Raw genomic sequence first — 25,778 nt, 5'->3', positions numbered from 1 at the left:
AAAAATTAAATAAAAAGAAAACATATTAAAAGCAGTAAGGGAATAACAACAAAAAACACACAAGGGAATTCCCATAAGGTTAACAGCTGATCTTTCAGCAGAAACTCTGCAAGCCAGAAGGGACTGGCAGGACATATTTAAAGTGATGAAGGAGAAAAACCTACAACCAAGATTACTCTACCCAGCAAGGATCTCATTCAGATTTGATGGAGAAATTAAAACCTTTACAGACAAGGAAAAGCTGAGAGAGTTCAGCACCACCAAACCAGCTTTACAACAAATACTAAAGGAACTTCTCTAGGCAGGAAACACAAGAGAAGGAAGAGAGCTACAATAACGAACCCAAAACAATTAAGAAAATGGGAATAGAACATACATGTTGATAATTACCTTAAATGTAAATGCTCCCACCAAAAGACACAGAATGGCTGAATGGATACAAAAACAAGACCCATATATATGCTGTCTACAAGAGACCCACTTCAGACCTAGAGACACATACAGACTGAAACTGAGGAGATGGAAAAAGATATTCCATGCAAATGGAAACCAAAAGAAAGCTGGAGTGGCAATTCTCATATCAGACAAAATAGACTTTAAAATAAAGGCTATTACAAGACACAAAGAAGGACACTACATAATGATCAAGGGATCGATCCAAGAAGAAGATATAACAATTGTAAATATTTATGCACCCAACATAGGAGCACCTCAATACATAAGGCAAATACTAACAGTCATAAAAGGGGAAATCAACAGTAACACATTCATAGTAGGGGACTTTAACACCCCACTTTCACCAATGGACAGCTCATCCAAAATGAAAATAAATAAGGAAACACAATCTTTAAATGATACATTAAGCAAGGTGGACTTAATTGATATTTATAGGACATTCCATCCAAAAACAACAGAATACACATTTTTCTCAAGTGCTCATGGAACATTCTCCAGGATAGATCATATCTTGAGTCACAAGTCAAGCCTTGGTAAATTTAAGAAAATTGAAATTGTATCAAGTATCTTTCGGACCACAATGCTATGAGACTAGATATCAATTACAGGAAAAGATCTGTAATAAATACAAGCACATGGAGGCTAAACAATACAGTACTTAATAACGAAGTGATCACTGAAGAAATCAAAGAAGAAATGAAAAAATACCTAGAAACAAATGACAATGGAGACACGATGACCCAAAACCTATGAGATGCAGCAAAAGCAGTTCTAAGAGGGAAGTTTATAGAAATACAATCTTACCTTAAGAAACAGGAAACATCTCGAATAAACAACCTAAGCTTGCACCTAAAGCAACTAGAGGAAGAAGAACACAAAACCCCCAAAGTTAGCAGAAGGAAAGAAATCAAGATCAGATCAGAAATAAATGAAAAGAAATGAAGGAAACAATAGCAAAGATCAATAAAACTAAAAGCTGGTTCTTTGAGAAGATAGACAAAATTGATAAACCGCTAGCCAGACTCATCAAGAAAAAAAGGGAGAAGACTCAAATCAACAGAACTAGAAATGAAAAAGGAGAAGTAACAATTGACACTGCAGAAATACAAAGGATCATGAGAGATTACGACAAGCAACTCTATGCCAATAAAATGGACAACCTGGAAGAAATGGACAAATTCTTAGAAATGCACAACCTGCCAAGACTGAATCAGGAAGAAATAGAAAATATGAACAGAGCAATCACAAGCACTGAAATTGAAACTGTGATTAAAAATCTTCCAACAAACAAAAGCCCAGGACCAGATGGCTTTACAGGTGAATTCTATCAAACATTTAGAGAAGACCTAACACCTATCCTTCTCAAACTCTTCCAAAATATAGCAGAGGGAGGAACACTCACAAACTCATTCTACGAGGCCACCATCACCTTGATACCAAAGCCAGACAAAGATGTAACAAAGAAAGAAAACTACAGGCCAATATCACTGATGAACATAGATGCAAAAATCTTCAACATAATGGTAGCAAACAGAATCCAACAGCACATTGAAAGGATCATACACCATGATCAAGTGGGGTTTATTCCAGGAATGCAAGGATTCTTCAATATACGCAAGTCAATCAACGTGATACACCATATTAACAAACTGAAGCAGAAAAACCATATGATCATCTCAATAGATGCAGAGAAAGCTTTCGACAAAATTCAACACCCATTTATGATAAAAACCCTGCAGAATGCAGGCATAGAGGGAACTTTCCTCAACATAATAAAGGCCATATATGACAAACCCACAGCCAACATCATCCTCAATGGTGAAAAACTGAAAGCATTTCCACTAAGATCAGGAACAAGACAAGGTTGCCCGCTCTCATCACTCTTATTCAACATAGTTTTGGAAGTTTTAGCCACAGCAATCAGAGAAGAAAAGGAAATAAAAGGAATCCAAATCGGAAAAGAAGAAGTAAAGCTGTCACTGTTTGCAGATGACATGATACTATACATAGAGAATCCTAAAGATGCTACCAGAAAACTATTAGAGCTCATCAATGAATTCAGTAAAGTAGCAGAACACAAAATTAATGCACAGAAATCTCTGGCATTCCTATAAACTAGTGATGAAATATCTGAAAGTGAAATCAAGAAAACACTCCCATTTACCATTGTAACAAAAAGAATAAAATATCAAGGAATAAACCTACCTAAGCAGGCAAAAGACGTGTATGCAGAAAATTATAAGACACTGATGAAAGAAATTAAACATGATACAAATAGATGGAGAGATATACCATGTTCTTGGATTGGAAGAATCAACATTGTGAAAATGACTCTACTACCCAAAGCAATCTACAGATTCAATGCAATCCCTATCAAACTACCACTGGCATTTTTCACAGAACTAGAACAAAAAATTTCACAATTTGTATGGAAACACAAAAGACCCCAAATAGCCAAAGCAATATTGAGAACGAAAAACGGAGCTGGAGGAATCAGGCTCCCTGACTTCAGACTATACTAAAAAGCTATAGTAATCAAGACAGTATGGTACTGGCACAAAAACAGAAAGATGTATCAATGGAACAGGATAGAAAGCCCAGAGATAATCCCACACACATATGGTCACCTTATCTTTGATAAAGGAGGCAGGAATGTACAGTGGAGAAAGGACAGCCTCTTCAATAAGTGGTGCTGGGAAAACTGGACGGGTACATGTACAAGTATGAGATTAGATTACTCCCTAACACCATACACAAAAATAAGCTCAAAATGGATTAAAGACCTAAATGTAAGGCCAAAAACTATCAAACTCTTAGAGGAAAGCATAGGCAGAACACTCTATGACATAAATCACAGCAAGATCTTTTTTGACCCACTTCCTAGAGAAATGGAAGTAAAAACAAAAATAAACAAATGGAACCTAATGAAACTGCAAAGCTTTTGCACAGCACAGGAAACCATAAACAAGACCAAAAGACAACCCTCAGAATGGGAGAAAATATTTGCAAATGAAGCAACTGAAAAAGGATTAATCTCCAAAATTTATAAGTAGCTCATGCAGCTCAATAACCAAAAAACAAACAACCCAATCCAGAAATGGGCAGAAGACCTAAATAGACATTTCTCCAAAGAAGATATACAGACTGCCAACAAACACATGAAAGAATGCTCAACATCATTAATCATTAGAGAAATGCAAATCAAAACTACAATGAGATATCATCTCACACCAGTCAGAATGGCCATCATCAAAAAATCTAGAAACAATAAATGCTGGAGAGGGTGTGGAAAAAAGGGAACACTCTTGCACTGCTGGTGGGAATGTGAATTGGTACAGCCACTATGGAGAACAGTATGGAGGTTCCTTAAAAAACTACAAATAGAACTACCATATGACCCAGCAATCCCGCTACTGGGCATGTACCCTGAGAAAACCATAATTCAGAAAGAGTCATGTACCAAAATGTTCATTGCAGCTCTATTTACAATAGCCCAGAGATGGAAACAACCTAAGTGTCCATCATTGGATGAATGGATAAAGAAGATGTGGCACATATATACAATGGAATATTACTCACCCATAAATAGAAACGAAATTGAGCTATTTGTAATGAGGTGGATGGACCTAGAGTCTGTCATACAGAGTGAAGTAAGTCAGAAAGAGAAAGACAAATACCATATGCTAACACATATATATGGAATATAAGAAAAAAAAACGTCATGAAGAACCTAGGGGTAAGACAGGAATAAAGACACAGACCTACTAGAGAATGGACTTGAGGATATGGGGAAGGGGAAGGGTAAGCTGTGACAAAGCGGGAGAGAGGCATGGACATATATACACTACCAAACGTAAGGTAGATAGCTAGTGGGAAGCAGCCGCATAGCACAGGGAGACCAGCTCGTGCTTTGTGACCGCCTGGAGTGGTGTGATAGGGAGTGGTGGAGGGAGAGAGATGCAAGAGGGAAGAGATATGGGAACATATGTATATGTATAACTGATTCACTTTGTTATGAAGCAGAAACTAACAGACCATTCTAAAGCAATTATACGTCAAAAAAAAAAAGAACTATGCAAATAATCATAAAAGGATACTCATAGGAAGTAATTTATTGGTTACTGATGAGCAGAGAAAGGGTCTCTGAGGAGGTGACTTTTGAAACAAGACTTGAATAGCCATTAAGAACTGGTCACGTGAAGACTGGGAGGAAGCACTCAGATCAGAGGGTGCAGCAGTAAAATAATTTCAAAGTAGAAATACATTGGTTGTGTTTGAGCAGAGGGAACCCAAGTATGAAGGAAGCATGATGGTTGAGGTGAAGAGTGTTATGGGATGAATGGGAAGAGTGTTATGGTACGAATGGAATAGGTAAGCCAGGGAGAAGTTTTGCATTTTGTTCTGTTTGAGGGAAGATGAAGGGTAAAACATTGAATAGTGTAAGCTGGTTTACAGTTTGAAAATTTTCTACTTTTCAAACTGTTGTGTAGAAATGGAGTATGGAGGGCCAAGAGAGGACGCAGGGAGGGAACAGACTTGAAATATGGTTTTAGGAAGGTCTGTAAATCTTGCTTATGCATTAAATGGGAGTTTAGAAATAAAGATGAATCAAGAATTGTTTCTCAGGGTTTTTGGCGTGCGCAGCTATTTAGATGGTAAGTCAGTACTAAGATGGGGGAAACTGGGAAGAGAAGCATGTTTGTGAGGGTGAATGGGGTAGGAATAAGGAGTTCTATCACAATAATGTCAACTTTTAGAAGCATATTAAAGACATCCAAATACAGATATAAAAAAGGCAGTTAAATAAAGGAGTTTGAAGACTAGGCTAGATTTAGAGATATAGATATGGACCAAGTTGTTAACTAGATGATATTTTAAAACCATAGTACTGGATAAAATAACCTATTTAGAGTGTGTAGATAAGGAAGCATTACCCAGCAGTGAGTCCCAAATCACTCCAAAATTTGAGTGATTTAAGGAGGAGGAAGAAGCAAGAGACTGAGATAGAGTGACCTGTGAGTAGGAAAAGAATCCCTCAGTAAGGCTAGGTGGAAAATGTATTTCAGGAAGCAATCAGTTGTATTAAATGTTCTTGAGAAGTCAAATAAAATAAGAACACAGACATGTCTATTGGGTTTGGCATTAAGGAGGTCATTGTTTACCTTTTCAAGAGCAATCTCTGTGGAATGGTGTAAGGAGAAGCCTAATTGGAGTGAGTTGGAGATTGCAAGGTGAAAAAAGAAGGCAGAACTTTCGATATGAATAGCATAAAAAATGGTGTGTTAATTGCAGGAGTGTCAATGAAAGTATTTTTTTAAAGTAAGAAATGATAGATATAGAGTGAGAAGGAGGGAGGGAGTTGAGAGAGAGGATAAAAGAGAAAATTGCTGATGCAGAGAAAGAATAAGTATAGGAACAAAGATCTTGCAAAGAAGAGAGTGTCTATTGGATTCCAGCAGGGACAGTTTGTTCATAATTATAAGAAGGAAGTATCTGTGCAACTGGAATTTTATCAGTAGATCTGTGGAGAGAAGAGGAGAAACTACTGTTTTTTTTAAAAAAATTTAAGTACAATGTAAGTTTATCATCTGAATGTGCGGGAGGGGAATGATTGTGGGCAGTTTTAGGAGAGAGTTCAAGGCATGAGACAGTTTGGAGGGTGGTAAACAAAATAAGAAGAAAATACAGAAATACTGCTATGTTATGTTGAGTGACTGGATTATATTTATAGTGAGATCTGTTAGTCAAGCTGATATTAGATTATTCTTCAGCAAATTTCAGTTGTTTGGGTATATGTATGGAAGCGGAAGGTAGGTAAGTTTAACCAGAGCTGGGGCTTTGCCAAGAAAAATGGAGGAAGAGATGTGAAAGAAATAATTGTTTGTAACAGAATAATTATAATGATAGATATTGAAGTCTAAATTTGATATGATAGGTTAGAAGGTTGTGCTTAATGGTGAAAAAGTGGTATGGTGCTGGATTAAAACTTACACTTTAGGTGTGGACAGGCATATAAATAATTGACTATAAAACAATGTGGTATATCCTATTTTTAGGCAAGTTTAGAGTCCTATGGGAATAATTAATTCTGCCTGGGGGCAGGGGTTGGGAAATATATCTAATACACTCACTTCTTTCCAAGAATTATGCCAGATCTTTAGAGCAGAGGTGGCCCTTTTACTACCTTAGCTGTAAATAACCATTAGAATTTGGAGAGCTAGTCACAAGCTGTGTTGAGAACATAAGCGTATTTTTTCTACAACCCTCTTTTATGCTAGAAACAGAGATATCAGTTAGGAAGCTATTATTGTAGTCTGGGCACATGGAAGTGCACTAAATCTTACGAGGTTCTCAAGTGAAAATTGAAATGAAGAAATAATGCCTTGTTGAATGTTAGATCTAGGGGATAAAAAGAGGGAAACATTAAAGAGGTAGTTCAGGAGACTGGAAGAAATAGCAATACCACTGTTAAGAAAGAGCCTGTCTGGGAGAAAATTGGTTGACACTGGGAATGAGAGATTTGAGGTGGTTAATAAAACATGTTTTGGGATCAGGTAGAAATATGGGGTTGGTGTGCCAGGACTAGAAATTAAGACTGGGAGCCACTAGAATAAGAGTAACAGCTGCCCACCACATTCATCAAGATGCTTCTCAGCCCAACAACCTGTAATGGTTTACTTACGTTATTGATTTTAATGTTCCCAGAATCTGTTCCCATCTAGGCATCAAATTTCTTCCCTCGCTACTTCTCCAGTCAGCCCAGATACCTAACCAGTCTTCACATATTCGTGCCTATATCCACACCCCGTATTGGCTTGTTTGATTTCCTTTGTCTGGAATTTTTTCTTCTTGCCTTGGTGTATACACAAGGAAATATTCATCCTAAATTCCACTTTTACCATAAAACTCTGCTCTAGACCCAAGCTAAAGACATATAATAGACATATGCATTCTTTTTGCATTTATGGTTAGTACTTGCTCTTGCATTAGCTCTTAATTTTTCCATGTGGTTAGTTTCATCTTCCCAAACGAATGTATTGGCAGTGCTGGTGTAACTGAAAGAGCACTGGATTTGGAATCTCAAGTTCTGCCTTCAAATCATCTTCAGCTACTTCTAACTTCGTAGTGCAGTGCAAAACATTATCCTAAGCTGGTTTCCTCATCTGTAAAATAAGGATTGCAATCCTTAACCTACAAGTTTATTGTGAGGATTATATAAAATGATGTGATATTATAGTTTTCTTTTTTCTGTGGAAACAAAATCCACTCTAACTTGTGAAGGTTAACTACATGTGTCAACTTGGCCAGGCCATGGTACCTAGATATTTGGTCAAATATTATTCTAGATGTTTCTGTGAAGGTACTTTTTAGGTGAGATTAACATTTAAATCAGTAGACTTCAAAGTAAAGCAAATTACTCTCCATATTGTGGGTGAACCTCATTCAGAAAGTTGAAGGATGTAACAGAAAAAGACTAACCTCCTTAGAAGAAAGGAGAATTCTGCCAGCAGAAGGCCTTTGGACTAGAACCACAGCTCTTTCCTGGGTCTCCATTGTGCTGGCCAACTCTATAGATCTTGGCCTCATTGAGCCTCCCCAACTGCATGAGCCAATTCCTTAAAATAAATTTCTTTTGTTTTCTATCTCTTGATATATATATATATATATATATATATATGTGTGTGTGTGTGTGTGTCTGTGTGTGTGTCTGTGTATCCTTTTGGATCTGTTTCTCTGCAGAACCCTGACTAATAACACTAGTTTAACTAGAAAGAGATTTATACAGAGTATTAGCTAGAATACAGGAGCTTCGGGAAGTCAAGGGAATTAATTTTGTATTCTAGATGGTCAGGATGAACAATGAAGCCCCCAAATCCCTTCCAACTATACACCTACAAATTCCTAACTGTAAGGGAATTCAGAAATATAGATTTTAGTTTTCCAGTCTTTGTTGTACAGGAAGGCATGCTCAAAGGGGATTGCAATGGAGTTGAGTGAACCAATTGGCAGTATCTATGACAGACGACATATATGAAAGTAATCAGCATCATGCCTGATACTAGTAAAAGCCCACATATGACTACAGAATTGCAAATTTCTTGAGAAGAGAGGTCATGTGTTATTATTTCATCCCTCTAAAGTCTCAAACTTCTGATGTTCAGGTCACAGGTTCTCTGAGAAGCCACCATCATTTTTGTTCCACATTCCTCCTATCTTCCTGCAACACACTTCTGCCACCATTTTAAAATGTAATTTCTTCCAGGACCAATTACCATTTATATCTTAAATCATATTTTAGTCACAATTTAAGTAGTGGGCCCCACTGTTTTTATGACAATATCTGTAGCAAATATTTTTTAAATTAATTAATTTAACTTTGGGTCAATTGGTTTAAAGTGTGGAATAGACTGATGCAGTAATTTTCACAGCATTCTATATCAAAGTGACTAATATTGGTAAGCTTGTAATTCAAAAAGTATGAAAGGGACTAAACATGTAAATATCTTGATTACCAACAAAGTTAACTAAGTTTAAAAGCAGAGAGTATGAGCTGTGTTTTAAAATTCTGAGTCAATTAAAAAATCTCTTGATTTTTTTTCATGAAGAAATGGAATTTGTTGTGTTAACTTATCTGATCCTTTCTGTTGATCTGATGAAACTATTCAGGCTGAACCACAAAGAACTAAAGATGCACATGATAATTGCTAACAGTTAACATAACTGAGTACTAGACACTGAGCTAAGTGTTTTAAGTGAAACTGACTTAATTCTTACAACAGCCCTATAAGGTAGGTAACCCCACCCCATGCCACCCCACCTCCCCGCCACACACACACATTCTACAAATGAGTAATCTGAAGCATTTGTAGGTTAAGAAAGCTTCCAAGGACATACAAGGACGAAGCAGGATTAGAACCCAGACTTTGGGTTCAAAAGTCAGACCTCCTAACAACTACATTCTTGTCTTTATTCTGACTGAACAGTATTATTATTGGAGGGCATCTATTTTTGGTTTATTGGCAAAAGAAATAAGAATTAGTGGAATGTGGCTTCTAAAGATTTCTATTACGAACCATATATGAAAGTTGCTCGCCGGATCACTTTATTTCTATTTTTCTATGATTTTTTTTGCCATCCACCTAAATTTATTTTAGCTTTTTTTCTTTTTCTATCCAAATATGAACATAATATATGTGGTCCTAGACAGGGAGTGTCATCTGACTCCACCTAGCCCTAAGATGAGAAGCTGGGTGTGTGAATGAAGTCACAGGGTCTGTAAGTAGTGATAACGTTTGGAAGTAAATCCTGAAAACTTAGCACAGAGGGCAAGCAGAGGAGTATATGGTGTATTTGGGGTTATTCACATGAATATCAAGTGAAATAAAGTTTAGGGACAGACAAATGGATCACCCAAATGAATATGTCAGAGTCCAGCTATTGGATGATTGTGTAAATTTTCTCTCTGTGGGAAGAAAAGTCTCATTTAAAACTAATTTGATGTTGTGGGGCCTTCAAAAAATTTTTGAGCCGTATTAGAATTACAAAAAGCTGTAGTTTTTAAGAAAAAAAAATTCAGGATGAACTTCAGTCTGAATCTAAATTTTCATAAGTATTAAATACATATCATACACTCTGCTTTATGTTAGGTACCATGAAATCTATAAAAGGCATTTAAAGTCTCCACAATGATTATGAACAGGAACAAAATTATACCACAAAGTGTATTATTTTGTTTTTCTCTTAAAGGGTCTTATGTGTTCAGCTCTAATAGTGTTGGATTTCAAAATTAAAGTCTGTATGACTAATAATGAGAAGAGACACTCTTTCAATTGTTCTCCATTCTCCTTGTCCTGGGAGATTAATTATCTGTCATTTTCTTTGAGAAGTTTACCTTCTCTTGATGATCCTAACAGAAGTAACTTAACAACAAGGAAAGCAAAAGTCTTCCACAAAGGCACTACAGAACCTCCATCTGTAAATTATTTGGTTGTTTGAATTAGTTGGTCATTCTTTGTGTTTTCTGAAAAGAAGCATGAGAATGAGGAAGAACAGCAATTCAAACCTGTGAATCCACTGCTTTTAATATTGCATGTCAATTGGAAATTGAAGTTCTGGAAGTACCTTATAAAGAGAGACTTCAATGTGGAATATGAAAGGAAACAGAATTAATCTCCAAAGGGCAGGTCTCACCATTTAGTTGGCTTGCCAGAATGGACCAAGATAATATACAGGTATGCTGAGTGATGTACTGGGTGTTTGCCAATCCTTCAAGCCGAATTTTCTTACCTTTGGGAGAAAAAGTCTTTTGTGTATAGGGCTTTGTTCTTTTTAGGGTCCATAACCCTGTTTTATCTGTTATCTGTGCTTCAGCAGGAAGTATGTCTGTTAATTTCAGAATATGTAAAATGATAACATTGTGAGGAGGTGGCACAAAGCAAGGGTAATTGAATTACCCTTTCAATGTGAAATTTTTGCATTTTAATTGAAAATAATGGAATACTTTGAAGTTTATCTAGGAAGATTCCATATGTTCAGTGTTATAATATTGAACTCCTACATGGTTCTTTATAATGTATCCAAAGTATACTCCGGTGAAACACAGTATGAGAGAATGATTTGTCCTGTTTTAACTATGGGAAAACTCAGGTAAAGAGGTCAGGTGACTTGTCTAAGAGGTAAATAGCGTAAACCCAAATACTTTGGAACTTCTGACCTACTGTTATTGATCCGTGTGCTTACCTACTTGTACATTTTGATACTTTAATTATAGTACTAAGTATGGTGCTGAAATAGCACACATTTCATCCCTCAACAGGGCAACTCCTCAGAGAAAGCCTAATGAGATTCACAGGGTTTGGCACTCTGAATGATTATCCCTGAAAGATATAGGTAAATCTAAGGCATGTTATGTCAGTACGAAAATGAATGAGAGACAGATGCTCTTTCCAGGATTAACTCATGATACTCTGAGCATGAAAACTAAGCAAAATGTATTCTTCATCTATTTTCCTGAGTCCTCATCTCTAGTTTTGTTCCCTCATACTCTTCCCTCTCAGTCTTCCCGAGGAACTTCAGATCCTCACTCTGGAACCTCTTCAATAATAAAGGCTGCCTCCTGAGGTGTCTAACTCATAGATCTGAAATCCTATCAAAACAACTTCCATGTTTTGGTCTTTACTCCTTCTGCCATCAACACTGTTCAATCTATTCCCTCAGGATACTGCTGTGTAGCAGGTGGACCAATCTGCTGAAAGTGTAAATGGGTTTTAACACCTATCAAATCACATCCTTCCTCCCATAGGCTTGTGTGCACATTAACAACCCCAGAGGTTACACCCCTCTGTTACAGATATCCAGACTGAATGGAACTTTTACTTCCCAGCTCCTTTCTCATCCTGGGTCCTTTCCATATGGTTTTCTCTATACAAAAGAGAACATTAAACCAAAGGTAGAGTGGGAATCTGCACATTTGTGGGAAACCACACACTCGATTGATTATATAACCTTATATAACCTTCCTTATGAGTGTCTTCTCTCCCTGATTAGGTGATAAACTCCTGGTAGTAGTGCCTGCTGTTTTTATCGCTGTCCTTAATATCATTCTTGTCATTTTTACAAACTGATGTGATTTTACCAATAATGAGATTATCAAAAATTTAATTTTTTCATTCACCTCTTTGTATTTTCATTTCACATGTACATTCATATAGATGTATATATTTGAACTACATTCAAGTTCAAATATAATTCATTCTTATTATTCTGAATGCTTCACTACAATATTTCAGATATATGTAGGCATGTTGTTAGGTAATGTATATGTCAATAGGAGTTGATCTGAAGTTTATTTCTTATATTCAGTATTTTTAATGGCATACACAGAGCAAGTGGTCAGTTAAATACTAAATGCTATTTTGGAATGCATAACTAACTTTCAAGGTTAGAAACTGGCCTTTCATTCTTTCCTAACATATTTATTGTCTGGATGTACCGGCCAGAGTACATCTGTTGGATGTAGACAGGGAGTATCTGAGTTATTAGAAAATAGGAAAACAAGGTAGGAGTGGTCAGAAGAGCAATGATTTACATTAGGAAATGTCAATCAGGCTGATACTGGGTTTAGTAAATAGATAAAATTTTCAAACTAATGTTTGAGAAGACTGCTCTGATACATAAAGTTTGAAAATGCTCCTTTGATATATACAGTTTACAATTAGCTTCTTTCCCTTATCTTTTCAATAATTTATGAAGAAAACTACCCTCACAATAAAAACCATGAAGAATAATTATTTTCTTATTCCTTGGGAGCACTATTAATAAATACATTGGAACAACAGGTATAAACTAGGACAGTCTGGTGGAAACCAAGGCAAATGGCTACCTTTCCAGATATAATATGGATATTTTAACAGCATGCACACAGAGAAGGCAACCACTACCAACATTACCTACCATAATTTCATCAGAAATGTGTTCTGCCCTTGCAGTGTTGGTATTTAAACTTGTTAGTTATTAAAATGTCTTTATGTAAGTGTCCAACTCGGATAAGTTTATATCTACTAAAAGCCTCTGAAAACATCACAATATCCTCAGTCTTAACACATGAGAGACATTGTAACACAGTGGATAAAAGAATGAGCCTTGGTGTGAGAACTGGGTTTGAATGTTAGTTTCTCCCCTTAGAGTTTTGGCCTATTAGACTCCATGAATGTCAATTTTCTCATCCATTAAATGGGGGTGATATTAATGGTACCTGACTCACAAAGTTGCCATGTGGATTAACTGAGATAAGGTAGAAAAAGTGCTTAGCAGAGTATCCAGTGTGGAATCAGTAGCACAACATGTTAATCCTGGGAGAGGCAATTGCCATTGGCTCTGAGTGTCCCTACTGGTTCTTACTGAGTGTATCCAGAACGCAAGGTTCTGACCATTCTTTACCCAGGCCTTTCATAGCAGTGTGTTTGTAATGAATAACCTTGAGGGAGGAAAGGAGTAAAGTTTCCCTTCAGGACAAAAATCAGGCTTCTTACTGCTTGCTCTAAAATCAAGGTTCCTCCAAATGTTCCTCAGCTGCAATGCAAACCCAGCCTGTATCGGCGGCATTCATCCGGGCCCTCTGCATCCCCCATTAGAACTTCGGATCAAGGGGAACCAAAGCAAACATGCTGATGCTCTTGCTGCTTGCTGTGCTGTAATATTAAGTCTTTTGTCTCTGACCCAAGAGTCTTGAGTCTAGTACCAGTATCCTTGAAACAGTAACAAGCTAACTTATTAGCTTGTAAGGAGGGTAAAATCAAATCCTAGATTCAATAGTTTTCATGACAAGGATAGGATACTGAAAGACATATGGCTTTCTGGCAGGGGTGGGACAAAACCCCAAAGGATGGGTTCAGGGAAACGAAGGACCCCCTGGGATGCCATCATAAGTGCTCTTGCCCAAGTCAAAGGCAAGGATTGGGCTGGGGTGCAGAGTTAGGGTCCCTCGTTGTATCTGTTAGTGAGGCAGGTGGTGAGAGGTAAGGTTGAAACAAGCTGCCCAACAGATGCCCTACTGATTGCTCACTCTCCTCCAGGCAAGAGGAGGAAAGGATGTGACCATGACAATGGGGCAATAAGCTCCACAGCTCTGGCTGAAAGGCAAAGTGGCTGTAGTTGTGAAGCTGAGGAATCTTCAGAGCTGGAATAAATGGTGTCAGCAGTGGCGACTTTGCTCTTTGACAAAGACCTTTGGTTGAACCAAAACTTGAAGTTTGTTTCATTGATCTGCAAATGAGATGATGCTTAAAACTTAAGGTAAATGCAAATCCGATATTAACAGTGTAGAGCCAGCTACATTTGTGTATCTGCTGCAGCCCAACTTAGCTGGCAATGAGGACAGAGTGCAGGTGTGGGAGGACCTAAGATGTTGAGAGCTGTGAGGTTTGGAGCCACAGCAGTGTGGTCAGGGATAAAAAGGGCTCCTAGGCTCAGATGCTGAGAGGCATGCTGGGAAGGAAGCAGTGCTGCGCTTGGACTCCCTCTCTGGAGTGAGGGACACCAAGGGAGAAAAAATCTCTCTGCCACCTCACTATCTCCTGTGGGACAGCCTCCTCTGCCACCCGGCACATCATGAACACACCTTGCTGAGAGATAGTGCGGTCTCCTGGCAGCTCCTGCTGTCGCCCTTCACCTACACACTTGTTACCTTGTTGGTCTATGTTCCCTTAGGGGAAAACTGTGCTCAAATTCAACTGATGGGTTGCGATGGGGCTTACAGTCGCCAAGGGCAGTTAAAGTGACATTGTGGGTACAGCGCTGGGCTAACTCAAGGTACTGATTCCTGTGGCTCCCACATCTGGATGTATAATGGCATGCCATGTTGGATACCTGTACTTCCCTGTCTCATAAATGCCAGAGGAAATTCTCCTGCTCAGGGACTGCTTCACTACTTTCTCCTCCAGGGCGCTCCAGCAGAAACAATCAAAAATCCCAGGAGGAAAAAGAGAAATCACAATTTTAAAGACAAAGGAGGCAGGAGAATTCAGCAAGGTCATTTTCCAGTGAAACAGTGCCATCTGCCTCATAAGCCACCAAGTACAGCCCTTCTGAAATGGAGCTGCTGGCCTGCCGCTACTAAGCGCTTGTTGAAACTCAATGTCTTACTCATTGAGACCTTGTGACTTTCCAGCTCAACATCCCTATTTCTGGATGAGTCAGCTTGAACTTGATGACTAACAAGGTGGGCAGGACCTGATATGCCTCATTAGTCAAGTGGAAATGGCATATTCATTAGCACAGCTCATCTGGCCTTAGTGTCATCTCGGTGTTACATGAAAAAGTAATTTTCTCCTTTGGGTAAAAATAGCCCTCACTCCACAGCCTGAAGTAAAGCAGCAGGAAAAATGGGGCCCTAGATTCACAGAGGCTCCCCTAAATAACTGGGCCTGGTGCACTGATAATTCAGCCAAGTTGACACCTCATGGTGCCCATTGGGTTGTTGTTACTGTTCAACCTTATGGATAGCCAAGTAACACCAAAAGCAGACAGGGTCAATCATCTTGGTGGGAAAACTCAAAGCAGTCCTATAGCCTTGGTCAGTCCTCCCCTTGCTACAGTTTTATTGACTCCTGGTCTGTTGTCAGTAGCCTAGCCATCTGGTGTGCCTCTCAGAAGACCTCAGACTGGCACATTACTCCATAGGGCCATGGTAGTGGCCCATTTTCTGATGAGATCAAATGGAATCAAGCCCTAATAAGCCCAATGCCACCCAGGTCACTGCCATCACTACCTGGACCCATCATCATACCAGACATGAAAACACAGACGCCATCATAGGCTGGGTACACAGTAAAGGATTCTGTGTTTCAGATACAGAAATTACCACTGTTTGTTAGACTTGTGATTCCTGCCAACATTGACCAATTTGTCTTGCAAGAAGGAAGCCACACTGCTTCGGGCATTGACCCTGTTTACTCCTGAAAAATTAAATACATTGATCTTTGACCCCCTCTCAGCGATACCATTAGTATCTTACCAGTTAAAACTTTTTCAGGTTTCCCATCTGATCCACCAACTCTGACCACATCACTGTGGGCCTTGCAGTTAAACTGCACCATGTTTTCAGCTTTCCAATCCATCTAGAGTTCAAAAATAGCATGCCTTCTCTCACAAAAGCTAGTCCCAAATGGGCCAATTATTAAGGTATTTGATGGACATTCCACATTCCCTACCCTCTTCAAGCATCTGGTATTGGCGACTGTAAAGTCCTTCTTAAAAATCAACTCAAGACTATTTCTGACTCCTCTCTCTCTCACCATCTCCTGGTCTACATACTTTATAAGGCAGTTAGGCCAGTGATTTGCCACTATCCTCAGAAAAGGGTTCATTTTTTGGCTGACTTCTAGGCATCGACCAAGAGGAAAAGAGTTGGGGTTATATAGACCTCTTTTGAAAATCCAGGATTCCTCTTGACCATTTCTGGGCATGATGCTTCTTTCTCTCATTTGACTGCAAATAAACCCACTGTGTGTGCAGCGTCCATCTGGCTCTCTGCGTCATCCACACAGGAATTGGAACAAAGGGAACCAACACATCATGCTGACCCTCATGTGGCTTGCTGTGCTGTGAGTAATGAACTCCTTTGTCTCCAAAGCAGGAGTCTTGGGTCTTCTACCAGAGTCCACAAAATAGCAACAGGTTAATTTAGTCATTGTAAGGAGGGAAAAATCAAATCCCAGACATAACAATTAGTGATGAATTTCAACTTTCTATTCTTGGGTCACTGGTCTAAAATCTAGGTGGTTGAATCTTTCTTAGCACCATTAAAAGAAGATTTGACTGTCTAAGCCTTACTCTCAGTGAGCAAGCATTAAATTCAATGAAAATTGCTCTTATTTGCCATCTTATTTTCATACATATATATGCTAACGATTGGGTGTTATGCACACTGAAAAGAATCATTTATGAAAGTCAGATCTCACCTTTTCTAAATTATAAATTTTATGATTGTCAAAATGAGATGTTGAAGTTGGGGAAAGCTATTCTATTATTATTTACTAAAAATTAGTGAAAAAGAACAGCCAAGTAGTACATGCACACACCTTAAAATGCTTACATTAAAGCATGGAGAAGATTATAATAAAATGAGGATTTAGTAATTCATGGGATTTTAACTAGGCATATATTTGGTAAGAATTCTGCTTTTCCAAAGGAATTGCTCTTCTTACTGTTAAGATTGAGCAGTTAACATGTAAGCCTTTGAAAAGAAGTTAAACACCAGACCACTCAAGGCCTGGAAAAATGTCTAGAGCTTCCTCATTGCTTTTAAGGCTGTGTGGTCTCACTCACCTGCTGTTCACCACCCACGGGTCAATCAATTACAGTCAATCAGCAAAGAGAAGCAGTAACCAACAAGAGAGCTGACAGAGAGTTTAAACTGCCAGCCCATGAGCTGTCTATGAAAGGCACAGCCCTGAACAAATACATATTTTATTCCTATTTGGATTCTGTGGCTTATAATCTCCAACAAAAACATCACTTAAAGGGTTCAATTAGAGAGTCATTTTGTTTTTACTGTGTTTTGAGAATACATAAGTAAAAAAAAAAAAAAGTTTGATTCAGGTACATGGTTCAGCTCTATCTCCAAAATTTCCTGAGGACCTCTAAGCCAAGAGATGATGAAGGCTTTGCCTCATTCCACTGAACAGTCAAAATCCTTTGCTCTGGTTCTGGGGTGAAATCTTTGTTTTCTTACTGATTTTCTCCAGCTCTGCCAGACATTAGTGAACTAGGAACTTGGTTTGGCAGCCCATATTTGAGGTCTAGAAAAGGGGACTTTTGAGCTCTGAATCAATAATCACAATGACCTGCTAATGAATGACAGCTTTAAGTTTTCAAATATGTGCTCAATAGATTCTGTAATACTTGAATATATAAATACATACATGCATTTATACACAAACACACTCCTTTCTTTACTTCCATATTGTTTGATGAGTTTTTATTTGTACCTAAATATTAGGTTTTTATTCATTTTATTATATATCCATTTTGAATTTCTAAGAAATATATTTCAAAGGTCACTATATTAATTCATTTCTTAATTTATTTCTTCTTTTATGCAACATCTAAGTACAAGCTACTATGCCAAGCTTAATGTGAAAAAAAGAATACATTAATTACTAGGATGCAGGATTTTATAAGCAGGAAAGAAAAATAATACATGTTTATTATTTTGTTAAATAATACATCTCAGGTCAACATCAGATGTATATATACTATAATAGAGATACCAGTGAAAAATGTAAGGTTATTGTTTGACTTACTATTAAACCCCCGAAGAGGTGACAGCTATCTGGAGCTTTATCAACGTAGAATAGTTTTGTCTATTTTTGAATTTCATGTGAATGGAAAATCTGGCAACTTTCAATCAACATTTCATCAATACTGCCTACTCTTATTTTTTTTTAAATTTCAGATAAACAACCAATGTATTTTTTAAATTGAGAAATTTAAAATTCACATACGCTGAAATTCACCATTCTAAACTATACGATTCAGTGGGTTTTGCAGGAGGCCTGTGTGTGTTGGGACATGCAACTTCCTGCTTCTGCAGAGACCCCAGGTCAGCAGAGGTGAGAGCTTAGGACCTTCCTCAGGTCTTTCCTGAACATGTGCCTAGCCCTGGACAAATTCACAGTCCTCTGCTCATACGTGGCCTTCTAGATTCCTAGAAATGTATCACAACTTTCCAAAGCTTCCAAAGAACATCACTTCTTTACTTTTCGTTTTAAGCCTTTTTGTTAGCCTATTGTTTGCCCTAATTGTAATCTACTGCATCAGGCATCTTTAATGTCCAACAATTGCCTCTGATAATTTTTATCAAGTGCCTATGTTCACTAGGCAAGCTCCAAACAGGTAACAAAAAAACCATCCTTGTGAGTGGATTCTTCCAGGGAATCATCAGAAAAGTCAAATAATGACAATATTCTGGGAAGTGGTTTGGAAGAGCTCCATCCTCCTTGGGCCCCTCATAGTGACCAGTGTGCTGGATTCACTATGATTGTGGCTGTTTGTTTGAGAGTCTACTGCACAAGTGGGGCAGAGGGCTAGGCATAGGCCAAGGTAAAATGCCACAAACTTAACTGTTTTTACAGAGATTCAGCCAGTCCCTTGGTTTGTTGAAAGCCCTTGTTTAATTTCCAGAGTTCTGAAAAAGTTGATCGTGACAATTTTGCCGTTTTTTAAATTGCTTTTATGGAGTAGATAATTTTCAGAAATTCTTACTCTACTATATTCCTTGACAACACTTCTACATTCAATTATTTTATTATTTTATACACTGTCATAATTTTAGTCTCTTTTACTGAAGCAATGCTTACCACCCACTAAATGGTTTTATGTCTTACTCATGGGTTGCATTCCACAGATTTAAAAATCAAGATTCTAATTACCTAAGGGCATTTACATAGTTTTAGTATCAAAAATCTTGCGGTCTTGTAGAGCACAAAAATGAATGTAATAGCCACAGACAGGGCTGGTAAGAATGTACTAGGTGAAAGAGAAACAAAGTATGCAATTGTGTTGATACTACAGGAAAATATAAGCTCTTAACCCAAATACCTGCCTCAGTTATTGTGAAGCAGTAAGCAAAAATAAATTTGACTCAAATTATCATATGAGCTACCTCAAACCTCTACTTCAATTTTTTATACATAGCTATTGTTATGGGTGGAACTGTGTTCCCCTCCCTCACCCCGCATTTATATGTTGAAGTCCTAACCCCCAATAACGGAGAATGTGACTAGAGTTAGGGCCTTTAAAGAAGTAACTAAGGTAAAATGCAGTTACTGGATTGGGTGGGCCCTAATCCAACATGACCAGTGTGTTTATAAGGAGAGGAGATTTGGTCACAGGTAACACACAGACAGAGGAAAGACCCTGTGAAGACAGAGACAAGTTGGCCATCTGCCAGCCAAGGAGGGCGGCCTCAGAAGAAACCAGACCTGAGGACACCTTGATCTTGGATTTCTAGCCTCCAGAGCTGTGAGAAAGTAATTTTCTGTTGTTTAAGCCACGCAGTCTGTGATACTTTGTTATCACTGCCCTAATAAACGGATAGAGCTATGTGTGTATAGCTAATTTGCCGGTGCCCCTTTTTCATTTATTTTCCCCATTTAATCGAAATAATATTATTTTTAATGAAGTAATATATATGAGAGGCATAACTACCCCCCTCCTCCCCAAAAACTATCTGGCACATGTTCTGGTGACAATTATTACAGTTTTAAAATGACTCTTTCACCTACCCATTTAAATTTCCTTGTATGTTTTTGAGTAATTTTAAAATCCTAAGTAAAATATTAACACAACAAGATCAGCTGAAATAAACATGTCCTTCCTGCTTTTTACCCTATCCTATGAGATAGCATCTACCACCCTATTTTCCTCTTAGGTTAGGCTACAAGTTTCACTCTGGAAGCACATTGTTATAGAGGTGTGATCATATTTTCTCTGCTTGATCAGGACTTTTAAGTTGCTGAACCTTAGTGCCTCCAATTCTAAGCTGAATTGGATGTTTGAAAAGGGGTTAATTTCCCTAGTTTGATCTGCTCAGGTGGCTTTAAACCTATTTGAGCAGAGAGGTTGCTCATAAGGGTCCAAACCATTGTGGAGAGAAGACCAGATAAGCAAAGGTTTAGCCTCTTTTTACTGCAACCTGCCAGTTTATTCCAACTGATTGCTCAATAACTTCAAGGTTTTAAGGTCTATAAATCTCAACCATAGTATAAAGAACTATATCTTTGCACAATCATCACAACAGCCAAATATTATTGATGTTGAAATTGTTTTAAGCAGCATTATTTCAAAGAGGGAAATTTTGAACAATATTTTCATTCTCTAGAACTCTCTCTTCAAATGTTTGTTTAGGATCTTTTGGTGGGAAGGACAAATTGTTTTCATGTTGCATAAAGCTGATTTTTTTCCCTTTCATGTCATCTTGATTTATGGGATTTTTTTCTTCCTTAATAGCTCAGACAAATTATGTGCAGTGGATGTAAAAAGCTGGCAGTATTTAAAGGGCATCATTTCCACATGTGTTCAGATAACTCTGGATGAACTACATGAAGAAATTGGAAACAAGCATGTCAGCAAACTATTAAGCTTTTATTAAACGCTCTAAAACTTTATGTACTTATTTATAACATTTATATTGAGCATGTGTGAGCTGTTGGTCTAGAAACTGATATTTACTGTTGTGGTTAGCTATGACTGTATATACCAAAAGAGAGAAATAACTTGGTTTAAAGTATCTCGTATATAAATAAATTTTGATTAAAAAAATTAAGAAGTGATATGAATAAATCAGTAATAAATAAATTCCTCTCTAATACATCTGGGACTTGGAGATGATTATTTTTATTATCACATTAATAACTATAGGTAATATAGATGGAATGCTGTTTCAAATGGTTTTGTCCTGAAATTGACAAAAAAGTAGAATTATGGTTTTAATGAGTCATTAAGACTTGAAAAATAAAATGGTAAATGGATATTCTATTATATGTAGGAGAGCTTCTATAAAACATTTTACATTCTTTTGCTTATTTATTTTAAAATTTCACTTTTGTCAATGATGCCCAGAGGATTGCATTCCCTTCTTAACCCTCTAGGCAATAAGGAATTCTTGACAGCTGCTTCTATTACATGTAAACTATCTCAGGAGGGGAAGTATGGTACTGGCACGCTGGGAAGCTTCACAGTGGCTGAACATCAAACTCTAAGGATTCACAGGCATCTGATTCATGTTCAGAAGCAATGAACTGAGTGGTAACCTGTGCCTTTTTCCCCTTTCTGAGCTGGGAATAGTTCAGCAGAGTTTTTAGCAGCCATGGGAAACCTGTCTTATATCATGGGTATACTCTCAATTTATTTTGACCAGTTGTGCCTGTTTGGTAAAAATAAGATACATGAAAGTCCAAATTTGGAAAGAAAAAAATTAGAAATTGGATTTTTAAATCCTCAAATAGTATAGTATTAGGTTTTTGAAATAATGAGCCCAAGTGAATTTTAAAAATGCAACTAGATTTAGTTTGAATTCAGTTCAATAGCATACTGGGCATCAAGGAGGGTACCAAAGAACTGGCAGGCAGGGTTGAGGAGTTTTCACTCTAATGCATGGGGCAAGGCAAGCCTAGCAATCATTGGAGTGTCAGATAAAGAGTAAAATTGCACAGAGTAGATTGGTAAAGTCATTTTCATTCAGGAAGTCTCGGTTTATATATCTGTTTGATGAGACAGCTGGGCCAAATGATTTTGGGATTTCTTCAAGTTTTTGCATTTACAATTTATTGAATATATGTATTATAGATATCAAGAAAAGGAAAAAAGTAGTATTTAATTAAGAAAGTTTACTTATTTAAGATAGGCGAAGGACTTAATTTAGGTTTGAAGGAATTGCAATATTTGGACCTCTGTTCAGAGAGAATATTTAGTTGGAGAAAATGAAAAGACAGAAATGTTGCAACTTGCTTGTGGGGAGGGTTGAGTGTCGAGGAGATACTCGTGGTTGAATGGAGAAATAATGTGTTTCCAGATATTGGGGAGGCTTAAATGACAATCTAAGGAACTTGGATTGATTCCTATAGGAAGCCAAGTCCTATGGCAGAAATTTTAGCAGAAAAGGAAGGCTGCAAAAAGAGGCATTTTGGAAAATTATCCAGAAATGGTCAACAAGGTAAGTGAAGGATAGCAGAAGCATAGAGACTAGTTAGGAGGCTATGCAGACATGAGAATCTGAGGGGCAAGATCCAAGTCTGGGGTCGTGGCAATGGAGAAACAATGCAAAAGACGCACCAAGATGCTATTAGAATATGGAATTTGTTGAAGAATTTTATTAATAATAATACTCCAACTCTGTTCAGGCTCCTTAAGGCTTTGAATGACCAAACATCTACATAATAGTTTCCTTTGTTCTATTTCCTCAGATAAGAGTTGTAGGTTCAAATCGAGCAAGGTTTTAATTTACAAACAGAACAAACTGACCATGGCTGTAAGACAGGAGAGAAGTTTACTGACGGGAGACTGCATAACCCAGAGTATTTCTAGGTAATCTAGAACCAGGCGAGTGATCTGCTAAGGAGGAAGAAGACATGGTAACTGAAACTATAGCTAAGGGAGCAACAGTCTTTCTTTTCTCTAGGACTGCTTTTTTCTCAGTCTCGTACCCTCCACTGACAAGCTCATTTACTCTCCTGGTTTAGATGATTAAGTCTAGGAGTGGGGCTTGTTGCAAAGGTGGTCAGTGTCCCTCAAGTGTCCCTCAAGTGTTGCCTCAAGAGAGACAAAAGAAGGAGAACAGCATGGGTTTCTACACAGGTCTGGGAATTGGATGTGATGAGCAAGTAGAAAATCAAGTAAGGGGCCTCACACCTTCTCCAAGAGCCAGAGAGACAAACGATCTAGTGTCTCTTCCTCTGTCTGGAAGTTTGCAAAGATAAAGAAAGTATTTTTAGAATTTGTAGTTCCAGATTTGATGGCCCTTACACACAAGGCTTACATAAACTCCTGTGTTCCAGCTGGGAGTCCTAGGGACAACTGTGTGGCCAGTAGCTTGCATGCGGAGGGTAAGAGGCACTTCCTTCATTCCCTTAGTAATAAAGACCTTTGCTACTCTATTTTTTCCAGCTTTATTGAGGTATAATGGACAAATAAAATAGTATATATTTAAGGTGTACAACGTGATGTTTTGATATACACTATAAAATGCTTACCACAGTCAAGTTTATTAGCATATCCATCACCTCACAGGTTACCATTTGTGTGTGTGTGCCTGTGTGTGTGTGTGTGTGTGTGTGTGTGTGTGTGTGTGTATCGAGAACATTTAAGATCTACTTTTAGCAAATTTCAAATATACAATACAGTATTCTCAACTACGGTTACCATGTTGCACATCAGATCTCTAAAAGTATTCATCCAGCATAACTGATGGTAAAAAAACTTTGTACCTTTTGACCAACACATCCTCCACCCTCCAGCCTGGGCAACCACCATTCAACTCTCTGCTTCTATAAGTCTGACTGTTTTGGATTCCACATATAAGTGAGATCACGTAGTATTTGTCTTTCTGTGTTTGCCTTATTTACCTAACAGATGTCCTTCTGGTTCATCCATGTTGTCACAAATGATAGGATTTCCTTCTTTTTAAAGGATGAGTAATAGTCCTATCCCTCTTTCTCTCTCCCTCCCCCTACCTATCTGTCTACCTATCTCACATTTTATCAGCTCACCTATAAATAGACACATATTAATTCTATATGTTGGCAGTTGTGAATAATATTGCAGTGAATGTGAGAGTGTAGACATTTCTTTGAGATACGAATTTTATTTCCTTTGGATACATATCCAAAAGTGGGATTGCTGGATCATGTGGTAGGTGTATCTTTAATTTTTTTGAGGAATCTCCATTCTGTTTTCTATAATGGCTATACATCAATTTACACCCCCACCAACTGGGCACACAGGTTCCCTTTTCTCCATATCCTTGCCAACACTTGTTATCTCTTGTCTTTTTGACAATAACCATTCTAACAGGTGTAACGTAATATCTCATGGTGGTTTTGATTTGCACGGCCCTGATGATGAGTGATGTTAAGCACCTTCTCATACATCTGTTGGTCATTTGTACGTTTTCTTTTGAGAAAAGTCTGTTTAGGTCCTCTGTCCATTTTTAAATCAGGTTGTTATTTTGCTATGGAGTTGAGTTCCTTATGTATTTTAAATACTAACCTCTTATCAGATATATGGTTTGGAAATATGTTTTTCCATGCTGTAGGTTGTCTCTTTACTCTGTTTATTGCTTCCTTTGATGTTCAGAGGCTTTTTAGTCTGATACAATCTCATTTCTCTATTTTCATTTTTGCTGCTTATGCTTTTGGAGGTCATATCCAAAAAATCATTGCTCAGACCAATGTCAAGAAGCTTTTCCCATATGTTTTCTAACAGTTGTACAGTGTCAAGTCTTACATGTAAGTCTTTAATCCATTGTGAGTTTATTTTTGTATATAGTGTGAGATGAGCATCCAGTTTCAGTCTCCTGCATGTGGATACCCAGTTTTCCCAACACCACTTATTAAAGAGGTTGTCTTTTCCCCATTGTGTGTTCTTGACAGCTTTTTGAAGATCAACTGACCATAAATGTGTGAACTTATTTCTGGATCTCTATTCTGTTCCATTAGTCTATATGTCTGTTTTTATGCCAGTAAGATACTGCTTTGATTACTAGAGCTTTGTAGTATATTTTGAGACCAGATGGTGTGAGGCCTTCAGCTATGTTTTTCTTGCTCAAGATTATTTTGGCTATTTGGAATCTTTTGTAGTTTCATGTGAGTTTTAGGATTGTTTTTCTGTTTCTTTAAAAAATGCCATTTGAATTTTGTTAGGGATTGAATTAAATCTGTAACATACTTTGGGTACTATGGACATTTTAACAATATTAATTCTTCCAATATATGAACATGGAATATCTTTCCTTTTATTTGTGTCTTCTTCAATTTCTTTCATCAATATGTTATAATATTCAGTATACAGACCTGTCACAGCCTTCATTAAATTTATTCCTATATATTTTAATTTTTTGATGTTATTATAAATGTGACTGTTTTCTTTCTTTCCCAAATGACCATTGCTACTCTAAATCAATCAACCAATCAATCAAGTCCATGTCAATAACTTCCAATCTACATCCCTAGCTAATGCCTCTCACCTTAGCCCCAGACCCAGACATCCTAAAACTTATCAGAAATTTTCCTAAATAATCTACAGGCATCTCCATGTTAATGTGT

This window comes from Globicephala melas, chromosome 3 (genome assembly GCF_963455315.2).
Source record: "Globicephala melas chromosome 3, mGloMel1.2, whole genome shotgun sequence".
NCBI lineage: Eukaryota > Metazoa > Chordata > Mammalia > Artiodactyla > Delphinidae > Globicephala > Globicephala melas.
Note: the sequence above shows the minus strand (reverse complement) of the source record.